The 10,294-nt window shown below is 36.9% G+C and overlaps 1 protein-coding gene across 2 annotated transcripts in view; it reads left to right on the top strand.

Moving 5' to 3' along the window:
• Positions 1-9,050: 9,050 nt before the first annotated feature.
• Positions 9,051-10,294, top strand: part of LOC107873207 (potassium transporter 2) — a 12,349-nt gene continuing 11,105 nt past the window's right edge. The window contains exon 1 of one of the 2 annotated variants that reach the window (XM_016719960.2): positions 9,051-9,528. The gene's annotated coding sequence lies outside the window, so the exon portion shown is untranslated. Of the gene's footprint in view, positions 9,529-9,972; positions 10,044-10,294 lie in introns of those variants that run through there. The other variant, XM_047414853.1, reaches the window with a different exon arrangement.

Here is a 10,294-nt window from a genome sequence, read left to right on the forward strand (position 1 = left end):
CAGCCGAATTTTTGGGTTAACTTCGAAGGATCATAACTCCCTTAATATAATGAACTGGGAGAGATGAGACCTATGAAAAGAAAGATCTTTTAGTATTCTTTCCAATGCAATTGGTTTCATCCAAATCCAACGTCTGATTAAGGAGTTATACTTGTTTTACTTCAACCTATCAAAATAGATTTTTAGGTTCAAATTCAAACGACCATAACTCCTTGTATAGGATGAACTGGGTGGCCTACTTTATATGAAATGAAAGCCCTTTGAATTATCCTTCCAAAGATACCAATTTCACCCAAATCCAATATCTGAGCAAAGAGTTATGGTCGATCTACTTTAGCTTATCAAAACAGTCCACCAAAGGACAGATTTGACATTATTTAAATTTTAAAGACATTTTGATCATTTTCTATTATATTATGGACGAGAATATGTGTATATATACATGCATATGAGTTCAAAAACTCATTTTCATCATCAATCATTGAGAAAGAACAAACCCTAGCAAAATTTGACCTTTAAATTACTTTTGATTCAACCGTAGAAATTCTAAAGTAATCTGATAACTGCGTTTGTCATCTCGAGAGGTTCGAACGGCACCTATTATTTGTGCAAACAGGATTGCATAATCAAGAGGTGAATTCTAAGGTATGAATATTTTTTGCCTTTGTTCTTTTCCATATGTATATGTGTGATAGAGGATTATATGTATTGGTTGTTATTGAAAAGTAATGGAAATAGGTTATGGACTATTTTGCATGGTTTGGTTGTATTGAATTGTGGAAGGTGGATATGGTAATTGAGTTATGGAAGGTGGATATGGTGATATACTATTGAATTGATGATTATTTATGTCTATGGCTCAATTTGGTTTAATGGATTGGTTGGAAAGATAAATGAATCTAAACTTGATATTGAAGGATGTTGTATGAATATGCATGGTATGTGAATGTAATTGGAGTATAAGAGGGTTAAAGTGACACCCTTTATGGTGTAATTAAGGCTTACTACTTAACCACTAGTTTGGTGAATTCAAATAATTGAATTGTGACGTTTAGTCGCAAATACTAGATTGCTATATATGTTCATTGTAGATAAGTAATCCGAAAAGACGGGAAGTCCATTTGGGACTAGTATTGAAGGTTGACAGTTAGGTATGTAAAGCATACTCTATACCATATATTTGGCATGAAAGTGAACAATTGTTCTATTAAGAAAGTTTCCAAAGTTATTCAATAACATGTGATCCATAATGGTTTTGTATGATGTCCTACGTTACCAATGAACTTGTTTCCACCCTACAAGATGTCAAGACATTCCAATACTTACTTATTTTCCAAATCTTACATGTTTATTGCACTAATGAATATCAGAAGGTATTCGGTTACTCAAACAAGATCCATGTGCTATTAATGATTCCAAAACGTTTTATTGATATACCAGTAAGTTCCTACTTCATTGTTATGGCATTGATGACTCCAAAACACTTCATTGATGTGCCAATGAGTTCTTACCTCATTGTTATTGCATTGATGGTCTATTTATATGTCACTTATTGATGTATCATTGTTTCAAAGTATCAAAAATGCGGTGGCGACCGAAATAACAATATCAAAGATTAATTGAACTAAGTGATGGAAGTTCTCTCTTATCGGGTGATATCCCAAGGGCATAAGCCTATCATGGGTCGATCCTAGTTGATATGTACTGGAGGCAGCCTAATGGTCACAGTACAATATAGTAATGATTACAAAGATGATAAGAACGAAGGTAAAGTGATTGAATAAATACAATGTACAGGTTGTCATAAGTTCTAGTAAGTGTGGTCCACTCCGATTACTATTAATTCACTTTTTTCTGATTTCTATTGAGCTCCTATATCATATGTGATTATCTACAACTTTACATACTCAGTATATATTTCGTACTGACGTCCCCCACGGGGGATCTGCAATTCATGCTGCAGGCACAGGTACCTCAACTCATACACCGCACAAGTAGGAGCCAGGATATCCAGCTGCTTTTGGTGAGCTCCAGTTTTCTTCGGGGCTTTCCGTGTCATATCCAGTCACTTTTGGTATTGTATAGAAGTTAGTTATATAGCAGTGTATGTCCCAACCTTAGTTAAACTCTGTGTATTGTCTAGAGGCTTTGTAGACCTAATGTACAGTCAAGGTAGTGTTTTGTTAATAGACGTGATGGCTCCAACGGCCAAGTGTTATATATACATATATATGTGTGCTCGAGCTTATACAGGTGATTATTTCCTTTTATATGTGACATGATGCTGTCCGAATTTTGGGTTGTCATAGAGATATGCATGGGAAGTATAAGGTTATGAGCTGGTTCTCTCGGGCCTCCTCGGTTACGGGTACCAGTCCGCCCCAATAGGATTTGAGGCGTGACAGGGGGCATGTCCCGACCTACTGTGATATTCGAATAGGTTTAGAGGCTTTTGTGGACACGTATGGGTTGGATGGTGTTGTTGACTCTTAGAGCTTAATCTTGAGTTACATTAACTGTTTTGTCTTCATTCTCTAATTGTCTTTCACTTTGTTATTATTTGGATTATGTTCGGATTAGATAGGCTATAAGGGTGGTCTCCGGCCCTCGGTGGGCTTGATATACCCTTCACGTCAAGGCCTGGGTCAGACCGTGACATGATTCCTCTTGAGAGAGGTCAAATTTCGAGGAGGATCCATTATCGTTAACGTAATCATAAACGTTATAGTTGCCATCATCAAAAAAAGTTGTTAAAGAGAAGCTGTTTGAGGGATTTTGCAGAGAGGAAGAAGGGGTTAGTTGATAAAGGGGGAGGAGGAGGAGGAAGGCGGATTTGGAGACGGCCAATTAAGGATTGGAGAAGGTGATTATCGAAATTTGGAGGTAGCCAATTAAGTATCTTTGTAAATTCAAACTTCGAAAACTTTTTGATTGAGGTTACTTGATTTTAGGCACTCTTTGAGAAGCATTAACCGTAAGAAAAAGGATAGGTGAGATATTTATATGAAGTTTGGAGAGATAAAGTGTCAAGAAAAAGATGTTTGTAATTATTTTTGGTAGTTTAGATTTTATGTAATACTAGAAACTTAGGTGGTAGATTTAAGTAATTTTTTCAATTAATATACATTTTTATAATTTTTTGTTAGATTATAGACTTTTTAATCGACAATAACAATATAAAAATTTGCTTTTTCTTATTATATTTTTTGATCGAATTACTAAGCTCTTTTTCTTATTCTATTTTTTATCAATCACTAAGCTTAAAACTAGAAACGAATCTTGCAGCTTTCTACTTTATCATTAGAGAAAGAAGAAAATGCCACTTTACTTTGAAGTTCCAATCTTAGCAAAAAGACATCTAATAAACCAAACATGGTTTCGGTGATTTGGGTTATTATGTCTCTCACATTGTTTTTGTTGAGTATCAACAATGATGATCCATGGAGCAAAGTATAGCTTAGAGAAGAAGAAAGGAAGGAGAAGAATAGTTTGAACCCACTGTATTCAATAACAATAATCCATCTCTACACACACTATTTACACCTTATTTATAGAGTGACTTACCATTCAAGCTAACTAATTCATCTAATTAAGTTACCTACATAACCAACTAGGCTACATATGCCTTGCACAATACATTGTAACTAACTCTGTAACTAATAGTGTTGAATAACCCTCCTAAAGCTGATGAGTGAAACAGATCCTTCACTCCCAGCTTAGATAAAAGATGAGCATGTTGAGTCTTGCCTAGGCTCTTAGTAAGCAAGTTAGCTAGTTGTTCCTTAGTTGATACATAATGATTTTGAATTATTTTTTGCACTAGTTTCTCCCTAACAAAGTGGCAATCAATGTCAAAATATTTTGTCCTCTCGTGAAAGATAGGATTGCAGCAATTTATAGTGCAGCCTTGCTATCACACAACAAGTTTACTGGTTGATGAATCTTCACACCTAACTCCTTGTACAGGCCTATAAGCTAAGTAATTTCAGCCACAGTTGATGCCATACTTCTAAACTCTGCTTCAGCTGAGCTCCTGGCTATTATTTCTTGTTTCTTTGACTTCTAAGACACCAAGGCAGCCCCAAATTTAACTAAGTACCCATTCACAAACCTTCTAGTTTGTAGACAGGTTCCCCTGTCTAAGTCACAAAATGATGTCAAAGTATCTGATCCTTGAGATGGCATGAACAGGACAAGACCTAGTGAAGTCTTAACATATTTCACTACTCTGATAGCAGCTTCCATATGAGACTCTTTTGGTGCATGCATAAACTGGCTCTAAACCTGTACTATAAAAGAGATATCCACTCTTGTCATTGTCAAATACAACAATCTTCCAACTAGCCTTTGATATTTACCAATGTCTTTTAGTGGCCTGTCCATTGGATCTTCCCTTGAGTTGTTTATATGTGAGTCATAGTCAATTGAGGTAAATCTTAAACTTGGATCAAGTGGTGCATATACTGGCTTAGCTCCATTCAGTCCTAGCTCAGAAATGAGTTCTAAAGTATATTTTCTTTGACTAATGGCAATCCCCTCCTTGGTCCTGGCAAATTTAATGCCAAGAAAGAACTTTAAAGGGCCTAAATCCTTCATCTTAAACTTAAGCTTGAGGTCACTTCTGGTTTGATCAACCAGTCTGCTACAGCTGCCAGTTATTAACAGATCATCAACATAGACTAAAACTATCACTAGATCCTTCCCTGTTGTTCTTGTATACAGAGAGTAACTATAATGGCTTTGTATAAACCCCAGCTGAATGAGAGCTTCTATTAGTTTCAACTTCTACTACCTTGGGGCTTGCTTAAGCCCATACAGAGATGTTTGCAGTTTGCAAACCTTACCAACCTTCCCTTGTCTATAAAAACCAGAAGGAAGAGTCATATACACATCTTCAATAAGATCACCATGCATAAAGGCATTGTGAACATCCATCTGAATCACAAGCCAATGTTTAACCATAGCAACAGTAATAACTGATCTCACAGCGACCATTTTAGCTACTGGTGAGAAGGTGTCTGAGTAGCCGAGTCCCTCTTTCTGATTAAAACCTTTGGAAACAAGCCTTGCCTTGTACCTTTCAACAGCACCAGATGCCAGATACTTAACCTTGAACACGTATTTACAACCTATGGAAATCTTACCCGGAGGTAGATCAACTATAGTCCAAGTATGACTTGCCTCAAGTGCAGCCATTTTAGAATACATAGCTTCAATCCACTTAGGATCCATGGAAGCTTCAGCAAAAAAAAAAGGTTCATGGATTGAGAAATAGGCTGTTAGAGTAGCACTGTAAGAAGGAGTGAGTGCAGCATAGCTAACATGATCAGATATGGGATATAGACAAGCAAAGTTAGCTTTAGACCCTTTAGTTTGATAGTCTTTAAGCCAAATATGAGGTTTAGTCTGTCTTGTGGAGGCCCTTCTAGTAGAAGAGGAAGGGGGCATAGTAGTTGATTCAGTAATAACAGGTACAAGATGAGGAAACTCTTTAATCGAGCTGAGGCATGGACCTGGTGCAGTAAGATCAGTAGGTTCAGGAATAACCAAGGGCACTTATTGAGTCTCAGTAGTACATGGAACAAAGGAAGAGGGAAGATTTGTAATGATGAACTCAGTTGTTGAAATAGAAACACATGTTCCTTAAACACTATATCTCTGCTGACTAAGAACTCTCTAGTGTGTAAGGCCATAAGTTTGTACCCTTTTTGGAGGTGTGAGTAACCCAAAAATACTGCAGGAATGGCCATTAATGCAAATTTATCCACTCTCTTAACTTCAGTAGCATAAGCCAGGCAGCCAAAAACTGTCAGATGTTCAAGAGAAGGTGTAGACTAATACAAATATTCAAATGGAGTCTTACCCTTAAGGATAGTAGAGGGCAATCTATTGATGAGATATACATTGGTAAGAACACATTCTCCCCAAAAATTCAGCAGTACATGAGACTGGAATCTAAGAGACCTGGCTATGTCAAGAATATGTCTATGCTTCCTTTCTACAACACCATTCTGCTGAGGTGTATAGACACAAGAGCTTTGATGTAAAATACCAAGTGATAGAAGTAAGGCAATCATTTCAGTGTTGAAGAACTCACAACCATTGTCAAACCTTAGACACTTAATAGAAGTATCAAACACATTTTTTATCATGACAAGAAAGTTTTTGAGAGCCACTATGACTTCAGACTTGGAATTAAGCAGGACTATCCAAGTGTATCTGGAGTAGTCATCAACTAATGTTAAAAAAATACCTTTTACCATCATGTGTAGGTACCCTATAGGGACCCCAGACATAAGCATGTAACAAGTGAAAGCAAGCAGATATAGTAGTGGTACTTAAAAAAAAATAGTTTCCTTGATTGTTTAGCAAAAGGACATATAGTGCACAAGACCATAGTAGGACCATCAAATTTAGCAAAAATACATCTGAAACAACTGAGTTTTCTTAGAGTAGTAAGAGGAGCATGTCCTAGTCTATTGTGCCAGAGAGCTAAGTCCTTTCTTTGACTAGTAGAGGTTGCACTAGTAGAGGCTGCAGATGCAGTGGTAGCCACCTTATTAAAGGTTGTATGTACATGCATATCAGAGGGCTTAACTTGAGGGACTTGATTCCTCAGTAAGTAATCAACATTCACTACATACAGATCATTCTCAAGTTTGCCAATCCCTCTCACTTTCCCACTGAAGATGTCCTGAAAAACACAGAAATGAGGGTAAAAAATAACATAGCAGTTCAAATCTTTTATCAGTTTTGGAACAGACAAGAGGTTGAATCTAAACTTGGGTACATGCAAGACATCTGTGATCTCAAGACCTCCAAGAATATGGGAACTTCCAATATGGCTAACTTGAGCATTAGCACCAGTAGGTAAGTGGACCAGACCTTCTTGTGATGCACAGGGTATGTGTGAATTATGCAGGAAGCTAAGTGTGCTAACCATGTGTTTAGATGCTCTGGAGTCAACAATCCACTTATCATTAGTTGTGGAGCAGGTAAGACACTTAACCATACCTGCTGAAGTTACAGTGGTCCCATTATTACACTGCTTCTTATCTTTGTTCATCATCTGTAGCAATTGTTGGTACTGCTTAGGTGAGAATTGAGGTAGCTGCTGCTGTGAAACATATGAGTATGGAGGCATATTATACTATGGAGACTGCATAAACTGGTTAGGCTGCAGATTAGTCATTAGAGCATAAGAATTTTTGTAAGAGTTGTTGGAAGAAAAATGTCCAGGTCCTGGTTTATGCATGAACTGAGTGGGTCTAGGAGTGGTACTGTTGGTTTGAACATTGTGATGTTGACCTCTACCAACACTACTTGTTCCTGAGGTAGAGCCAGTAAGTGTTTTCTTCATCCCTTTCCAATCAGAGGGGTAACCATGTAGAATATAGCATGTATCACTGGTGTGACCACCTCATTGCAGTAGTCACAATGCAGATGACTTGCTCTCTTAGGTTTAAAACTTGCATTTTCTTGAGTGAACTTCCCTTTTCCACTAAAGAACACGAAGGTATCATTTGCATCACTAGATTTAGCTGACCCTCCAACTCCTAGAATAGATTTTCCCAGTAGTCTCTGACTCTCCTCAGCCATCACAAGGGAGTAAGCTTTATTCACACTAGGAGGAGGATCAAGCATCATGATTTCACTCTTGCATTGGTTGTACGACTCATTTAGCCCTACTAGGAATTGCATCAGTCTCTGATAGTCAAAGTGTGCAACATATGTTTTAGACTCCTCACAAGTACATCTAGGACATGGAATAAGTGTATCATATTCCATCTACAATTCCTTTAAACGAGAGAAATACATTGACACAATCATGATACCTTGATTTAGTGTAATGATTTCCTTATGCAGATAGAAGATCCTGGATCCATCAACTTTGTCAAACCGTTCCTTCAAGTTATTCCATACTTGTTGAGCATTACTCGTATACACTATACCACTGAGTAACTCCCTACTCACTGAGATCATGATTTAGTAAAGTACTATCGCATTGCACTTTTCCCAGAGATCATACAAAGATGAAGAAAACTTGTCTTTCGAGCTTTATCCAGTAACAAAGCCTAATTTCCCTTTACTTAACAACCATATCTTCATTGACCTACTCCATAATGCGTAATTCTCAGAGCCTGTTAACTGAATTGAGACTAGAAAGCTACCTAGAGTGTCACAAGCATGAAGATGCAGAGGATAATTGGCATCGATGACTGTTTCTCCTCCACCAGGGCTAGTTGCATTGCTCGTGTGTGGATTTCCAGCTGTCGCTATTGTTGTATTCGAGAAAATTTCCCACTCTAGTACACAAGTATGTCACGAACTAAATCTATAGTCAGAAACTACAAACCTTAGCTCCTCTGCTGTTTTTATCAGTGCACTCGTTTTGTGACCACGTAGTTGCACTTAATCAACAGAGATAATGATGCGCAGTGAACCAATATCTACACACCCAGCCATTGATCGCGGGCTTTAATACCATGTTGAGTATCAACAATAATGATCCATGGAGCAGAGTATAGCTCAGAGAAGAAGAAAGGAAGGAGAAGAATAAGTGTGAACCCACTGTATTCAATCACAATGATCCATCTCTACACACACTATTTACACCTCTATTTATAAAGCGACTTACCATTCAAGCTAACTAATTCATCTAATTAAGTTACATGCCTAACCAACTAGGCTACACGTGCCTTGCACAGTACATTGTAACTAACTTGCACCACCAGTGTAACTAACTTTGTAACTAATAGTGTTGAACAGTTTTCCCTTGATTGTGTGCGTCCAAAAAAGTTAAAGAAAAAAGAAAAAAACTATTTTGCTTTTTCAATTGTCTTTTAGGAACTTTTAGTAGCTCAATTCCTCCACTAATTAATCTTTCACATTGCAGTTGAAGCATTAATTGTCTACCCTGTAATTCATTCCTTCTCCATTTTAAAAAAAGTTGTCCATTTGAATAAATTTATAGCTTTTGATTCAGAGTCTTTTTGAATTGGCTTAGTTTAAGTCAAATAACTTTTAAGAACTTGTGTAGCATTTAGATGAGCGAAAAAAGTATTTTTAAATATAAGAGTGACAAATTAAAAATTTTGATTTGTGCCTTTCGACTTTTAAACAAAAAATTAGCTTAGTCTTGAGGTGTAAGCATAGTAAAATACTATAGTAGAGAGTTTGTATCGATGGTTAATTCTTGGAACATGTTCCTAAAATCTTTGCATCTGCACATAATTGCTTAATTCTTCGTTGTCGGCTCTGCACATTATAAACCTTCAAAACGCCTATCCCTGAATTTTGGTTTTGTTCAACTGCAGTCTGCACTCTGCAGTGCCACCCCCACCACCACATTGTAAAGTGAAATGACCCACACTACCCTCTTCCAACTTTCGAAAGCAGAGATATAGTCTAAGCTGGTTCTATCCAAAAACAGCTTTCATTACTGCTAAAATGATTCTTCAATGTATATCCATTTAGATCTGCCATGGTAAATTTTTGTGGGAGAAGTCCAAGAAGATAAAGGGTCAGGTCTGAATATGGATACCTACTTTTTATTACCTTTTCCTTTTATCTTTCTTTGTAGTTAAAGATCAGGTAGGTTAGGTTTACCTATGCAGCAAAGTACTGTAATTGATGCAATTATTAGGTACAAGGACTTCAAAAGAATAGTACTACTATTATTCCTAAACTTGTTAGCTGAACCAGCTTACATTTGATTAAATTAAGTTTGATTTCCAAATTAGTTTCTCAGTGGAATTCCAAATTAAGGCTGTTTAGCGCAAGAATACGAAAAAGGAATTTCAGGCAGTAGCTTTTACACGTCGGTTGAAATGGAAAAATGATAGATAAGCATTGGAATCGTGAGAAAATGGAGGAGCAGAAAAGGGGTTCCATGTTGTGGTCACGTGCTGTTTGCCTCCTCTTAAAAGAAGGATAGATATATAATTAGCTTTACTTTTTATGTAGTGTAGTTCTTGAACCATCTATCTACCCAACACCCAATTTTTGCTCTTCCTCTGCTTTACACCCAAAAATAATTTCTGGTTAAGTTTTTCATACTTTTTAGTGAAGGCTCCTCTATCCAATGCTTCATACGTTTCGGTTTCTTTTTTGCCGTCTCAATATGTGCCTGTTTTTAAAAATCAATTACATCAACGTCATTATCGGGAAGCTCTCTTTTTCTTCTTAAAGAAATACTCCTTTTTAAAACTATTGTTTCCAATCTTTTTTTTTAAATTAATTTTTACCAAATATAGATGTGCCAGTGAGGAATCATGTAGGTGGAGGAGTTTGG

The sequence above is a fragment of the Capsicum annuum genome, chromosome 6 (assembly GCF_002878395.1).
Source record: "Capsicum annuum cultivar UCD-10X-F1 chromosome 6, UCD10Xv1.1, whole genome shotgun sequence".
Taxonomy (NCBI): domain Eukaryota; kingdom Viridiplantae; phylum Streptophyta; class Magnoliopsida; order Solanales; family Solanaceae; genus Capsicum; species Capsicum annuum.